The following is a 17,052-nucleotide window of genomic DNA, read 5'->3' as shown; positions in this document are numbered from 1 at the left end:
TTTTGGTTGAGGAAGACAATAGCCGCCTTATAATTGCCATCAATTTTGCAATGGAATCCGGTATGTTATTCTTGACAATTTGGCATAAATAATCCTAGGGTTTATCTATTTAGTATAGATCTAAAGTAATTATGCTAACAAATGGTATCAGAGCATGAATTTCATGTTGGATTGTTGGTGTTATGCGTTTACCATTGGTATTGTTGATTAAATTTCAGTTTCTGTAAAGAATTTAAAGAATTAAAAAAAAAACGGTCAGCTTATTATAGCGTCATTGTAAATCTCACATGCGATAGGTTAGAAATCTCTAAAGTCATTTTTTTGGGCAATATGTGTTCTTGCAATCTGTGTTCTTGTCAGTGGTATTTGACATATCTATCGCCGATTATGAATGATGTTTTGGTGGTAGATTAAAGTGGATTGTTTTTAGTAGATTTGGCAATAGTGGAAGATTGTTTATATCACAAGTTCAGTGGGAGTAAATCTGTCTTTCTAGTATTATATGTCGATGACATACTCATAGCAAGTAATGATTTAGGTTCATTGCATGACACTAAGAGGTTTCTCAAAAAGAATTTTGAGATGAAGGATCTTGGTGATGCTTCTTTTATATTAGGAATTGAAATACTGCGAGATCGTTCTCAAGGTATTTTGAAATTGTCACAAAAGAACTACATTGAAAATATTTTGAGTAGATTTAACATGAAAGATTGTATACCAGGAGATACCCCTGTCGCTAAAGGTGATAAATTTCATTTATGTCAATGTCCCAAGATTGTACTCGAGACTAAGGAGATGCAAAAGGTTCCCTATGCATCGGTCGTTGGAAGTCTAATGTATGCTTAAGTATGTACGCGTCCAGATATTGTGTTCATAGTTGGAGTGTTAGGCAGATATTTGAGCAACTCGGGATGGATAATTGAAAAGCAGCCAAACAGGTTATGAGGTATTTATAGAGAACACAAGATTATATGCTCACTTATCGGAGATCAAAAGTTTTAGGGATTATTGGGTATTCTAATTCCGATTATGCAGGATGCTAAGACACTTTGCGATCCACTTCGTGCTATATCTTCATGTTGGCTAGAGGAGCTGCATTCTGGAAAAATATTAAACAAACACTTATGGCTTTTTCTACTATGGTTGCAGAGTTTATAACATGTTGTGAGGCATCTAATCATGGAATATGGTTGCGAAATTTTATCACTAGGTTGCGAATAGTGATTGGCATAGAAAGACCACTAGAATTATTTTGTGACAATAAGTCAGTAGTAATGTATTCCAACAACAACAGAAGCAATACAAAGTCAAAGCATGTAGACGTGAAGTTTCTGGTTGTTAAAGAAAGAGTTCAGAATGGTCAAATTTTGATAGAACATATAGGAGCAAACTTTATGGTGGTAGATCCATTGACAAAAGGTTTACCACCTAAAGTTTTTTATGAGTATGTTGCTCACATGGGTGTCAGTCACTATTCTGAGCATGTTTCTCACATGGGTGTCAGTCACTATTCTGATTCCATGGTTTAGTGGGAGTTTATTAAGGATGTCCTTTGACCTTAATTTGTTTATTTTCTATATAGAATAAAGTTGATGGTTTAAATTTTATTATATGAACTTGTTTATCATGCATGCGGTTTTGCAAATGCTGTTTAGCATAAAATTTTAAGAATGATCTCACTAAGGAATTAGGACTAGTTGGAAACAGACATGACCTAGATCACTTTGCACGTAGTTTCCATACTATCCATCCATGTTTGATCTATGTCATTGAATGTATTGGAATTAATGATCAAGGAAGGTTTAGTTATGAGGGTAGTGACAAAAGCCGCTTTGATTCCGTGCTAATACAAGAGATAGACCATATTGAACTAAAGTGGAATTCTATTATTGAAATAACCTGTTTATGTACGCTTAAAGTTTATGTGATTTAATTATATCAGGTACATAGACATAGCTCAAGTGGAAGATTGTTAGACATATTTAAATAATAATATGTTTAATTAATAATTTATCACATTGGGTTATTAGATTGGGTCATATTATGTGATCTAATTAATTAGGGTCCTAGATTCCTAATTGAGTATGAACTTAATGGATAGAAGCCAGTTCCCAATTATTAGGGTTTAATGAGAACCATAATTGAACTAATATATAAAGAGAACTTAGGACTATGATCTCCAAATATACCAAAACAATACGCACTCAAGCCTTTCTTGAATCCCGTCTAAAGAGAGATCTCACTTAAGGCATTCAGAGTTTTGGTTGAGGAAGACAATAGCTGCCTTATAATTACCATCAATTTTGCAATGGAATCCGGTATGTTATTTTTTACAATTTGGCATGAATGATCCTAGGGTTTACTTATTCAATATAGATCAAAAGTAATTATGCTAACATAATATTGACTCTTCGAGGACTCTTGGACTTTCACAATGAATTCTTTAAGTGATGATCTAGAGGAGAGGCCAAAGAGAGATGAGTAAATAGTGATTTAACTAAAAAAAATTTATTTGCTTCAAGAGACCATGAACATTTATCTCGGCAGTCCCGTATTTTGTTCTCAAAACAATACTCAACAAATTTTAAAATTTAATAATATCATTTTCTTCTAAGAGTCTTCTGAATGTGATTGACCAAGAGAAAATGCAGTAATCCCAATGATCCAAAGCTGGTCCATTAGGATTGAGAGCTCTTTGAAATAAATTTGGGAAGCTACTTTTTAATGGAAGATTGTCTATTCAAGGATTTAACCAAAAAGCTATTCGACTTCCATTTCATAGCTTAAATACCGCTAATGCTTCCACTTTCAACCGCGATCTTGAGACGCTTATCCAAGGGCTACAAAGGCCAAGGCTTGCCTTGCCCTAAGTGTGCCAATTGAACAAACTATTCCCATGAATGATCTTAACTACTTGACTCCAAAGAGAAGTTTCTTCATTCATAAATTGTCACCCCTGTTTGGCTTGTAAGGCCAAAATTCTTGCTTTTAATCCTCGTAGGCCAAGCCCTTCATTCTTTTGAGCTTTAGAAACAAGCTCCTACTTTACCAAGTGATTAATCTTTGCCCCTTTGTATCCTTCTCGAAAGAAATTCTTTATAATTCTTTCTATGATACCAATTAACACCTTATCTGGCATAAAATAAGACATAGTAAATTGGTAAATTAGAAAGAATTGGCTTACAACGAGTTTCTCTTTCTCCTCTTATAGTTTGTATCTTCTCCATTTGTCAAAATTTCCTTGTAATTTATCTATGATTGGTTGCCAAAACGACACTTTCTTAAGGTAGCCTACCAAATGGTAGTCCAAGATACATTAGAGAAAGTTGCTCTACTTCACAATGTAACTTTACATCCATTGAAAACAATTTGTGCTCTTCAACATTTATTTCACAAAGAGAAAATTTCTCCCAATTAAATTTTTTACCGAAGCATCATTCAAAAAGATCAAGATTATTTCTTAGATTATCCATCATTCCATCATTATATTTACAAAATAGTAAGTATCATCCACTATTGTAGAATAGAGACATGAACCTTGTCCTTTCCCACAATAAAGCCTTCATATTTCACTTTTCATGAATTCTAGTAATTAGTGCACTTAGAACTTCTCTAACTAAGAGGAATAGAAAAGGAGAAAGGGGGTCCCCTTGCCTAATACCTCTAGTATCGAGAATTCTACCTCTTGGTCTATCTTGATAAAAATTGAGAACTTTGGATTAGATATACAACCCATAATCCATTAGATCCAATGAGCATCGAAATGTTTCCCATGTAGAACTTTCTCAAGAAACTCCCAGTTCACTCTATCAAAGGCCTTTTCTAAATCAAGCTTTAAAAGCCATTTTTTTTTTCTTCTTGGATTGGTAATTCTCCACAGCTTTATTGGCAATGAGGATAGGGTCAAGGATTTGTCTTCCTTCAAATAAATGCACTTTGTGTAGGAGCAATTGTGCTCGGCATAATTACTTTGAGTCTTTTAGCAAACACGTTGACTATTATTTTATATACAATAACGGTTAAGCTGATAGGCTGAAAATCCTTTACCAACACTACATCCTCCTTTTTTTGTATCAAGAAAATGATGTTTTCTTTGACACAAGAGTTTAACTTCCCATTGATATAAAATCCCTCAAATAAATTCATAAGTTGACCTTTAATAAGTCTCAAAATTTAAGGATAAATTTTGAGGTATAGCCATCTTGTCTAGGAGCTTTATTCTTTCCCAATTCTTTTACTGCCATTCTGATCAGCATGCAATATTGATAGGATACACTAGCATACAACAGAAGCAAACAGAATCAATAAGCACTCTAATTGCATTTAATTTGAGTTTTAAAGCATGCATTTTCAGAAGAAAAAAAACAAGTAGGTTTCATGTTACATACCTCTTGATGAATTCTTCAAATTCCGCCATTCTTCACTCCAATTTAGCTTCAAATCAATTGTGAACCACCAACAATTTTTCTCTACTATTCTCAGCCTTGAATTTAGTGGTGGAACTCAGATTTGAGTGAATTTGTTGAAGGTTTTTTTTGGTGGGTTTCAAGAGGAAGAAGAAGAAGTAGTAGAAAATAGTTTAAGAAGTAGTAGAAAATAGTTTTTCGAGCTCTTTTTTCCCAGCATTCTTCTTCAATTACATTTCTTTTATTCACAAGCAGCATGCAAGCTCTTCTCAAAGCTCAAAGCCAACAACAACTATCATGAATTTAGTGGATTAGGTGGGGAACTTCATGAGGAGCACCTCATGCTTGAAGAGATTATGTGAAAATCCCACATTCTCCAATTTCTCCCTAGTTTCCACATTTTTTTTCTTTAATTTTAAATTAATTCATAATTAATTAAAATTTGATTTAACTAATTCATAATTAATTAAATCTTAAAAATTCAATTTCCTAAATTGAATTAAAATTGGAAATTAATTTTATTTTTAATTAATTAAACAAATTTAATTAATTAAATTTAATTTAATATCAAATATTAAATTAATTACACACCTAATTTTAATCATGAATACTATTCATGTAATTAATATTTAAATCAACATTTAAATATTATACATTCTCCAATTTCGTTTAATTTCTATAAATTAAATGTTAATTATATCGGATATAATCAAACAAACCCTATTTGATTTTGAACTAATTCAAATTCAGAAAACCATAATTTCAAATTTGAACATTTTCAAATTGAAAAATTGAAATTCAATTTGAACAATTCAAAGTGATATCATTTCAAATTCACTCAATTTAATAGTTCAACATGTTCATGTTTTACGAGCTAGTAGAGGGATCTTATGGACCTACAGATCATGAGCTCCAACGATTAAGATTAATTGGCTAAACTCTTTAGACCGAATTAATCAGTATTCGTTAACTATCGAGTCACACCACTATAGTGAGAAGAGTACAACTATCGAACTGTTGTACTCTTCTCACTATAGATATATTTGTGTCTACACAATATAACCATAACTAGTAAGTCGACCTTTCACAGGTTATTCGTAATACCAACTGGGTCAATGTGTTGTTTTATCCTCGATATTATGTCTTGTTCCTTAAATTCCAACTGATCCTCTAATGAACAATTTATTTATGATCCAATCACTAAACCAGATTCCTCTCGAGCCAGTGAAAGGGTAGGGCCCCTTGTTCAAGACATGGATTCAGTAATTAAGAGAACAAATTTTCTCCTATTCCTAAACCGAGTAGGCATGAATTCCATCTTGCACCCTATGTCCCCAGCTATCTACCTGGTCTTACCCTTGAAATGGGAGGTTTATTGAGCCAACCCCTACCTATGTAAATTTAAGGATAATCCCGAATAAACAGGAGTTCATAGTTAGCTCAGGATTAAGATCGAGTTACCTAGTTTATCTAAACGATATAGTCAGTTTTAAACAGTAAACAACATTAAAAGGTAAGAGTGACTTATTTCTTGGTCTGATCTTATACAAAACTGCTTCCAAATTGCTTGATACTGCTTCTAAATTGCTTAGGAACTTCCTGAGCCAAACTGCTTCACGAGTAGTTACATATTTAGCCTACATAGTGGAATCTGCAATGCATCCTTGCTTGATACTCTTCCATACTACAGCTCCCCATTATGGGTAAACACTAGTCTTGACGTTGATTTCCTAGAATCCTTATCAGTTTGAAAATCAGAGTCGATGTATCCCGTAATGATCAAATCCTTAGTTCCCTATACCAGCTTGTAGTCCATTGTTTTCCTAAGATACTTGATGATGTTCTTAACCGCAGTCCAGTCATTTAACCCTGGATTGGACTAGTACCTACTAACTACTCCCAATGTGAAGGAATGATATATCATACAACGAAAGACTACAGAATCAATAAGCACTTAAACTACATTTAATTTGAGTTTTAAGAATATTGTTCATATGATATTCTGAAGAAGGTTTGAAACACATATTACCTTTGAAGATTTTCTTCACATATTCAGCTGAAATCCACCAAGATAGAGCTTGAAACTTCAAGAGGACTACCACCGAGATCTTTTCTACTATACTCAAGCTGGAACGTGTAGTGAAAATACTAAATCAAGTTGAACTGATGAAGAACAAGTGAGGGGTAAGTAGGGTTTTCAGGTTATCACTTCAGCAAGTATAACTCAGAATCCTTATTTTTTCTTCATGCATGGAGCTTCTTTATATAGGTAGAATTCATGAAAATGTATAGGATTGCATGAAGAGCAACTCCAGCTTGAAGATCATCATCAACTACAAATGGAATGTGGTGACTATCTATCATAATGTGGTTAGTGGATTTTTCCCAAAAATTGGAAAAATCCACTAACCTAAAAATCATTTTTATTTAAAATTTTAAATTAGTTTTATAAAATTAATTAAATGATACTAATTTTAATTGATTTTTCATTAAACTTTTTAATTAGAATAATATTAATTTAATATCTAAATATTAAATTAATAAAATATCAATATCACCAATAAATCAATTTTATATTTAAATCATAATTTAAATATTAATTGATTTTTCAATTTCATTTAATTTCAATTAAATTAAACGTTTATAATTGTATCATATACAATCAATCGAAAAACCCCTAAAAATGATTTTGAACATCTAATTTCATACATCAATACTCAATTTATTATTCCAATTTAATGAGCTAGTAGAGAGATCTAATGGATCTACAGATCATGAGCTCCAACGATCTGTAATTAATTCGTTAAAACTATTCATTAAAACTCTTTAATCAAATTAATTACTATTTGTTAACTATCAAGACACAGCACTATAGCTTGATAGTTGCACTCTCTTCACTGTAGATATATTTCTGTCCATATAAATCATAATTAGTAAGTCAATCATTCACAGGTCGTTCGTAATCACAACTGGATCAAAATTATCGTTTTACCTCTGTAAATACATCTTGTCCCTTAAGTACCCACTGACCCTCTAGTGAACAATTCGATTCATAATACTATTCGTGAATCATGTCCTTCTTTACCATGAGAAGGCGGGGCCCCGACTGTTCAAGATCTAGAATCAGCACTTAAGAGAACAACCTATCTACTAACCCTAAAATGAGTAGAAGTAAATTTCATCTTGCAGGGCTATGTCCCCAACTATCCATCCGGTCTTATCCCCAAAATGGGAGGCTTATTAAGCCGTGTTGTTGGACTACTCTTATCCATGCAGATCGAAGGATAATCCCGAATAAACAGAAGTTCATAGCTAGCTCAGGATTAAGATTGAGTTATCCTAGGTTACTTAAGTATGAAATAGTCAGTTTTAACAGTAGACAATCGTTATAAAGAAAAGTGACTATTTTGTGGTCCAGTCTATATGTAAACTCATTGCATAGGATGCCCCCACTCACATGTCTCTACATGAATGACCTGTGGATCACATCATTTGTATTATCTATATAAAATGGGCTGCATCCAATAGTGTTACCAGGATGAGATACCCAAATTCATCCATATACTTATAAACCATTTAGGGTATATGCTATTAACTTGATCCTGTTTATATAACCACATAAAGTTAAAGTATTCATACTATAGCCATGGATATGTTTATTGGATTTTCATAATAGAATGCAAAATCAACAACTTTATTGAATAAGATACTTAATAATATTTTATTGATAAATAGAATGTTTAACACAAAATTTATGAACTGCGAGTTCTAGGACATTTTCAACACAATGATAACAAATGTCTGGCCTAGTTCAGAGCATAGCATACATTAAGCTGCCTACAGTTGAGACATAGAGAATAAGTCTCATATCCTCAACTTCTTGAGGTGTCTTGAGACACTATTTCTTAGATAAGTGAACCACATGCTTGAAAGGTAATAAACCATTCTTAGAGTTCTTCATCGAATATCGAGTCAACATTTTTTCAATTTAAGTTGCTTGAGCAGAGCCGATGTTCTATTTTTGCGATCTCTAATGATTTAGATCCCAAGTACATACTAAGCCTCTCCTAAATCATTCATTTGGAACTAGGTTGCCAACCATTTTTTGATATCAGTAAGGTACCCTACATCATTCCCAATGAGTAGGATATCGTCCACATAAAGTATTAAGAAAGCTATTTTATCCTTGATGATTTTCTTGTACAAGGTTCATCAACATTTTGGCCAAAACCAAAAGATTTGATCACTGTATCAAACCTAATGTTCCAAGATTTGAATGCTTGCTTCAACCCATAAATAGATTGATTTAACTTACAAACTATTTGCTCTTGACCTTGGGCTATGAACCCTTCAGTCTGAGACATAAAGATGCTCTTTTCAAGATTGTTATTCAGAAAAGTAGTCTTGACATCCATTTTTCATATCTCACAGTCATAATATGTGGCTATAGACAAAAGAATCCTTATAGACTTAAGCATAGCAACAGAGAAAAAAGTTTTCTCATAGTCAACCCCTTCCCTCTAGGTATAACCATTTACTATAAGTCTAGTTTTGAAGGTCTGTACCTTTCCAGCTACATCCCACTTTCTTTTGTAGATCCATTTACACCCTATGGGTTTAACTCCTTTAGGTGGATCTACAAACTCTCATACTAAATTGGAGTATATAGACTCCATTTCAAGGTCCATGGCTTTAACCCATTGATTCATGTCTACATCATTCATTGCTTGTTTATAGGACAATGATGTTGGAGTTGATGCCCTAAATCTCGTAGGGTCCTATAATTTATAATTGTAATGTTCAAACATGTTATTTATGTAATAAAATATTTGATGTTTTATTTCAAAATTAATTGCACTAACCATTAACCAATAAACTAACATCCAAGGTTATCTTGTAGCTTAAAGATGCATGTAGAGACATAGGAATGGATTATGTTTAAGTGATAACCTAAATGGTCTGTAATAGATGGATAAGGTTGGATACCTTATCTTGGTGATACTATGAGTATGGTCCGCTTTGTAGGTATTATAATTGTTGTAAAGTGCTACAAATGATTTGATCCTGATCATTCATGTGAAGACATGTGAGCAGAGATATTCTATACAAAAGAGTTTGTATTGTTGGGAATGTCCTAAAAAATCGCAGTTCGTAAATATTGTTAACATATTCTATTTATCAATAAAAAGAATTATTGAGTATTTTATTCAATAAATTGTTATTGATATTGCATTCTATTATAAAAATCCAATAAACAAATCCATGACTATAATATGTATACTTTAACTTTATTTTGTGACATAAAAATGAATCAAGTGTTAGTGTATAGCCAAAATGGTCTATAAGTAAATGAATGAGATTGGGTATCTCATTTTGATGACACTATTGGATACGACCCATTTTGTATACTGATACAAATGATGTGATCCCAAAATCATTCATGTGGAGACATGTGAGTGGTGGCATCTTATGCAATAAGTTTGCATAAGACCGGACCTCGAAATAGTGACTTTTCTTTATAACGATCGTTTACTATTAAAACTGACTATTTCAAATTCAACAACCTAGTGTAACTTGATCTTAATCCTAAAGTAACTATGAACTCTTGTTTATTCGAGATTATCTTTTGATCTGCATAGGTTAGAGTAGTCTAATAACACTGCTCGATAAGCCTCCCATTTTGGGGATAAAATCAGATAGATCGCTGGGGACATAGCTCTGTAAGATGGAATTCACTTCTATCCGACTTAGGGTTAGTGGATAGGTTATTCTCTTAAGCGCTGATTCCTGGTCTTGAACAATGGTGCCCCGCCCTCTCATGATCGAGAGGGTCATGGTTTATGTTGGACTATAAACCAATTGTTCAATAAAAGGATTAGTGTAAGATTAAGGAGCAAGATGTATTTACAGGGGTAAAATAGTATTTTTGACCTAGCTGTAAATACGAACGACCTGTGAAGGATCGACTTACTGATTATGCTTAAAGTGGACAGAAATATATCTACAGTGTGGAAAGTACAACTATCGAACTATAGTGGTGTGTCTCGATAATTAACAATATTGATTAATTTGGTCTAAAGAGTTTAGCCAATTAATCTCAAATCGTTGGAGCTCATGAACAGTAGGTTCATAAAGTCCTTCTATTAGCTCGAAAATTATATTTTGGATTAGTGAATTGAGCCGATTTGAAATGTTCAAATTCAAAATTAGGGTTTTTAATTTTTCGTGGGCATGGAGTAGTTTTTAATTTTTCTGAAATTCTACTATTCTCTCTAATAGCCCTTCCTCATCTCTTAACAAATTGACCTCAATTTAAAATTCTACCTCTTAATCTAAGTTAGAGAATAATATTTTATTTTATATATATGTCATATAGTATACCATATAGTATAAAATCCCACCATAGGTTATGCATTTAATTTCATGCATCATTTTATATTATAAGTGTTATAATATATGTATATGCATGATTTAATTATATAGCATGCTCATGCATATAGTATAAATGTTACATATATGCATGCATGTGATATGAATCATTTATATTATAACTATTATAATATATAGTTCAATGTATGTATGGATGTATACTATTATAGGTTTCACTACTTTATTATATAAATGTTATATGTTAGTAATGAAACATAATTGGATGAAGCATAACACTACTTTAGGTTAATTTATAAATGTTATAATTTACTAAAGTTTGTCAAAGCATGCAATGTATGGTTTTAATTTATTTATTTTGTTTGTAATTGTTATAAAAAAAAATGAAATTAGAAATTAAAATTTATAATTAAGAGTTGCATGCAGACCTTAAGTTTTGATCATCATTTAAAATCGTATTAAAATATGATTCGCATAAACCTAAGATCACGTTTCTAATGAGATTAGAAATCTTAGTTTAATCTATCTGTTTAATAGGATTAAGTTGATGTTAATAAAAGATTAACAATGTAACAAATATCTATAAGAGATCTTCTGTCTAAGGCGAGTTCTATCTAGGCTAGGATATTTACGTTAATGGAAACGTAACACCCCTACCTGGGAACTTAACTGGAATGGTGAATTAGATATATTTGTTACATGCATGCAAGTTTGATAAAATTTACTAAAGAGTTTAATAGACCTTGATAAAAATTGTTTAACTATTCAAAGACAAATGTTGTTTTTGGCAAATAAAACATTCACTTAGTTAAAATCAGTATTTGGATTTTCTTAAGTTAATTAACCCTAGGTAAAACACTCAGTGAATGGAAAATGGGGTATATGATACTTCATTTTATCTTCTTCACGTTTCTCCTTAAAGTTCACACCATAAGATTTATAATCGGCCTCAAGGCACCATGGGGGTCCCCATACGGGTGGCATTTGTATAGATCAATATCAAGGTGAATGGAGAGAGTGCTTATAGTAAGTGAGAGTGGGACGTGTGACAACACATCCCTCGGTCTCTCTCATTAGTTTGAAGTAAAGTTTCATGCATGGCCTCGTGGCACGTGGGTGTCCCCCTAAAGGATGGAAATTTTGCGTGACACTTTATTTGAACTCCAGTGATGGATAGGGTTGCTTTAGTTTCATATCTCAATCAGTTTTTACCTACGGTTGGATCATTAGAGCGGAACTCTAAAACCTAAAATGAGGGATTACATTTACAACAATTGTTAAGTGAGTTTAACAAATTATGGATCGAATAATGGTGACTGATAGTTATAGTAACAAGGTGTTTTTCTATCTATTGGTTGAGAATGTCTCATTTCAGTGAAATGACACTTGATCACCCTATGGTGACTTTTGTCTTGCCTCACTGAAACATCATTGAAAAATAGACATCACTTAGGATACATTGGACTATTTTTGCTAAAAACTGATTGGTTGTCTTAGTGGTTTAATGTAAATAGACTAATATAAATAATTTGTATGTTTCAGTAAATTTATTTTAATATGGCTTCCACGACATTAAATCTACCTATGCTAAAAAATTAACGGTAAAAAACTACATTTCATGGAAAAACACGGTTAACACAATTTTAATAATCGATAACCTTCATTTCGTCCTGATGGAGGACTGTCCTCCCATTCTAGCTCCCAATGTTGTCCATAATGTTCGAGATGAATACAAGCATTGGACACGGGCAAACAAAAAGACCCGAGCATACATCTTGGCTAGTGTTTCTGTAGTCTTGGCCAAGAAGTATGAGCCCATGCACACAACCCATGAGATCATGGAGTCCCTGAAGGGAATGTTCAGATAACCTTCGCACAATTTAGGCATGACGCTTTCAAACACATCTCCAATGCCCATATGCAAGAAGGAATCTGTTCGAGAATATGTTCTCAACTTGATGGTCTACTTCATTGTGGCAGAGATGAATAAGTCCGTCATCAATGAAGCCAGCCAGGTTAGTTTCATTTTAGAATATTGACCTGAAAGTTTCCTTCACTTCCGTAGTAATGCTATTTTCAACAGGATTGGCTACAACCTAACCACCCTCCTCAACGAGCTACAGACCTTCCAGTCCTTAATGAAAAGTAAGGGACAGAAGGATGAAACAAATGTTACTTCATCCTCTAAGAAGTTCCACACAGGTTCGACCTTTAGGAAAAATTCTGTACCTTCTTCCTCCGATAGTAAAAAGTGGAAGAAGAAGAAAGGTGGAAAGGGGAAAGCTAACACACCGGTCCCTGCTTAAAAGAAAGCCAATGCTACAAAAGGGATCTGTTTCCATTGCAACCAAGATGGGCATTGGAAAAGGAACTACCCCAAATACTTGGTAGAAAAGAAGAAGGCTAAGCAAGGTAAATTTGATTTGCTTGTATTGAAAACATGTTTAGTGGAGAATGATGATTCTGCCTGAATTATAGATTTTGGTGTCGCTAACCATATTTGTTCTTCATTTCAGGGAATTAGTTCCTGGCAGCAACTAGATGCTAGCGAGATGACGATGCAGGTTGAAACTAGGCACGTCATCGTTAAAATATAATTAATTAAATTTTAATTATATGTGGTATAATTAGTATAATGTATTTGATACATTAGAACATTAAGTATTTATGAGAGAAAATAAATACTTGAATATGATTCAAATATTAATTATATGAATTGGATTCATATTGTTAAATTTAATGTAAATGTGATTTATATTAAATGTCATTACTGAGAGAAAAGAAACTATAGGTTATATTGTATATGTTACAATATTAAAACTATAGGTTATATGTTATATTTGATATCACATATAGTTTAATATATATTTTATGATAAGTTTGGTATCATATTAATATATATGAAATTAAATTAAATTAATTAATTTTATTTATTTAAATTTAATTTAAATTAATTGAGGGAGAGAGTTGTAACTCCCTGCCTTTAATTTTCTCTCCACTTTATGTGAGTGGAACAAGTGGCTTTCGCAAGGTTCTCCTTCTTTATCATCCAGCAAAAAGAAAAACACATTACAGTACTGTGATTTTGAAAGTGATCCTAGAGAAGATTTTTTCTTTTCTCTTCCTCTAATTTTTTTCTTTTCCCTCTTAATCCAAATTCACCAGAGACCACACCTCCTGAATTCTCACCAAAGAATACCGAGGTCATTCTTGTGGTTATGCCCAATTGGCCTTATAATTGTATGGGTTTTTTTCACAGAGATTATAAGAAATGTTCTTCAAAAGTTAAGGGTTTTTGAAACCCTAATTTATTTTTCTGATTTTTTATTAAAGCATGTTGTATTTTTGGTTAAATGTTAAATGCATATGTTTTTTCTTTTTATGTAAAATTGGGAAGATTGGGAAGACCCATTGCTTCCATCCATGGTTCCTTCAATGGGAACCTTCAAATGGATTCTCAACATCATCATCTAGTATGATAACCTGAGTTTTAGTTAAACTCAAGTAACGGTCAGGTTGTATCACAATCGTCCCACTATGTCAAGGCACTTTCAATGATTAAGAAGGAGGAGACTGACCTAAAGTGTTGGTTTCTTCATTAACTCGTAATGAAGGACCAACTGCATCAGCAATCCTTGTTGATTCCTCAGTAGCTTCACTTAATACTATTTTGCTATGTGGTTTATAATCTCTCATGTGGTCTTTCTAAAAAAATGTAGTATTTGTCAATACAAACACCTTATTTTCCTGAGGGCCATAGAACATACCACCTCTCATTTCGTTAGGGTAATCAAAAAATTGGCATAATCTTAAACGAGGTTCCAACTTCTTAGGATTTGTCACTAACACATGTGCAGGACAACCCTAGCTTCTGAAATAATGTAAACTCGATTTACACCCCCTCCATAACTCGAGCAGTGTTTCAGAAACACTCTTCAAAGGAACATTATTCAAGATGTGAACTGCAGTCTCTATTTCATACCCTGAAAACAAGTTAGGCAATTGAGCATAACTCATTCTAGAACGAACCATATCTAATAAGGTTCTATTTCTCCTCTCTGATATACCGTTTTGCTGAGGTGTACCAGGTGCTAAAAGTTGAGAATGAATTTCATATTCTATTATATAGTCCTCGAATTCTAAATCCATATACTCTCCACTCTGACCAGATCAAAGAGTTTTAATAGTTTTACCTAATAGGTTTTCAACTTTAACCTTATATTCTTTGAACTTTTCAAAAGATTCAGACTTATGTTCCATTAGGTATAAGTACCCATACCTTGAATAATCATCTATGGAAGAAATGAGTAACCCTAAATCCAATAAACTAATATCCAAGGTTTTCTTATGAGTCTTGAACTGTATGTGGAGATATATAGATGTCAATGTTCAAAAAACAGTCTAGAGGGTTTATAGTATAAGGATAAAGTTAGGTACCTTATCTTGATGACACTATGGATACGACCCATTTTGTATTTGATACAAATACGATAATCCAACGCGTCCGTGTAGATGACACACAAGTGGAGGTATCTTATGCAATGAGTTTACATAAGACCGGATCAAAAAATAGTAACCACTAGATGTAACGTCGATAACTAGTTTGGTTCCTATTTCAATAGGATGACCTAGGCAACTTAGTCTTATTCCTGAGTGTATTATGATCTCTTGTTCATGGAGTATTGTCTTTTGATTTGTTTGGGTGAGAATGGCCAGTTTACCGACTTAATATGCCTACCATTTTAGGGACAAGACTGAGTAGGGAGTTGGAAACATAATAATACAAGATGAAATTCACTCCTTCCCGACTTCAGGGTAAGTAGATGAGTATTCCCTTAAGTGGTGTCTCGGGGACTTGAACAAAAGGCCATACCCTCTCATTGGCCCGAGAGAAGTTTCTGTTTATTGGTTGAACCATAAACAGATTGTTCATTAGAGGAGCACTAGTATTTAAGGATACAAAGGTAACCCAAGGGTAAAATGGTAATTTGACTCAATTAGTGTTATGACATCCGTGAAGGAATAACTTACTATTAATAGTCTGTATACATGGACACAAAAATATATCTACAGTGAAAAGAGTGCAGTTGTGGGTATTTACTGAAGTGTATCCACAGCTAATGGATATTTATTAATTTAGTTAATGAGTTTAGCCAATTAATCTCATATCGTTAGAGCTTCTAATTTACAGGTCCATTGGGTCCGCTTGTTAGCTCACTAAAGGATATTAAAGTGGAATGATTTGAATTTTTCAAATCAATTTGAGGAAATTGTATCTTAATGTGATTAATATGTAACTGATTATGGATGTGATCTATAATTAAAATTAAGTTGGAGATAAATATTTGAATGAGATTTAAATATTTAATTTGAAAATTAATTAATTAAATTAATAGAGAGGTGATGCACATAAACATATGATGTTTATTTATGTTAATTAAATATATACGTTAAATTGGATTTAATGTATAAATGGTTATTTAATTGATGTGCTAATTAATTAAATAAATGATATTTAATTAACTGAGCACAATTGTAACTTGGGAAAGAACTTGGAGAAATGATTAACATTTCTCCGTATAAATTCTTCCTTATGGCCCTTTTAGGAAAAGAATTGATTTTGATGAGATTTACCCTAGCCACCAAAACATAAATCCTCACTTTACTCTCTAAAAGAAATCTCTCTACCTTTTCCTCTCCCAATTAGCTGAATATCATCTATCCTTCTATTGGAATCCTTGAGAATAACAAGGTTATTCTCATGGCCGTGTTCAAATTCGATTTAGAAGAAGTTCGTGCCAAGATCAAGAGGATTTTTCGTGGAGTTCGGGAATCTTCAAAGATAAGAATGGTTCTCTCTTATATCCCTTCTCCAAAGCATGTTATTTCATATGTTTATCCTTCATATGTTATGTTTTAGAACACTGATTTTGTTTATTAAAAAATCGATTTTTGAGATGCATGACGTTCACACGTTTCCGCTCGGGATTCGATCCCTACACGAAAACATCTTCCCAATTATTAGAAACAAAGAATCTATCAATAGGAGATCTTGAAACCACTTCTCCTTCTTTAGACCACGTGAAACAGCCGTTGGAAAGAGAAATTTCTAGCAATTTAGTTTCTTCAATGAACTTGAATTTTCTCATATCTCTTGTAGCACTTCCCATGGGATAACGCTCGTCTTCGACAGATACTATTAAAGTCTGCTCCAAGACTTTAAGGTTCTGCACAGAAATCAACAAAAGAAGACATTCTG

The sequence above is a fragment of the Benincasa hispida genome, chromosome 11, assembly GCF_009727055.1.
Source record: "Benincasa hispida cultivar B227 chromosome 11, ASM972705v1, whole genome shotgun sequence".
Lineage (NCBI taxonomy): Eukaryota > Viridiplantae > Streptophyta > Magnoliopsida > Cucurbitales > Cucurbitaceae > Benincasa > Benincasa hispida.
The sequence above is the reverse complement of the archived record's forward strand: the minus strand, read 5'-3'. Positions refer to the sequence as shown.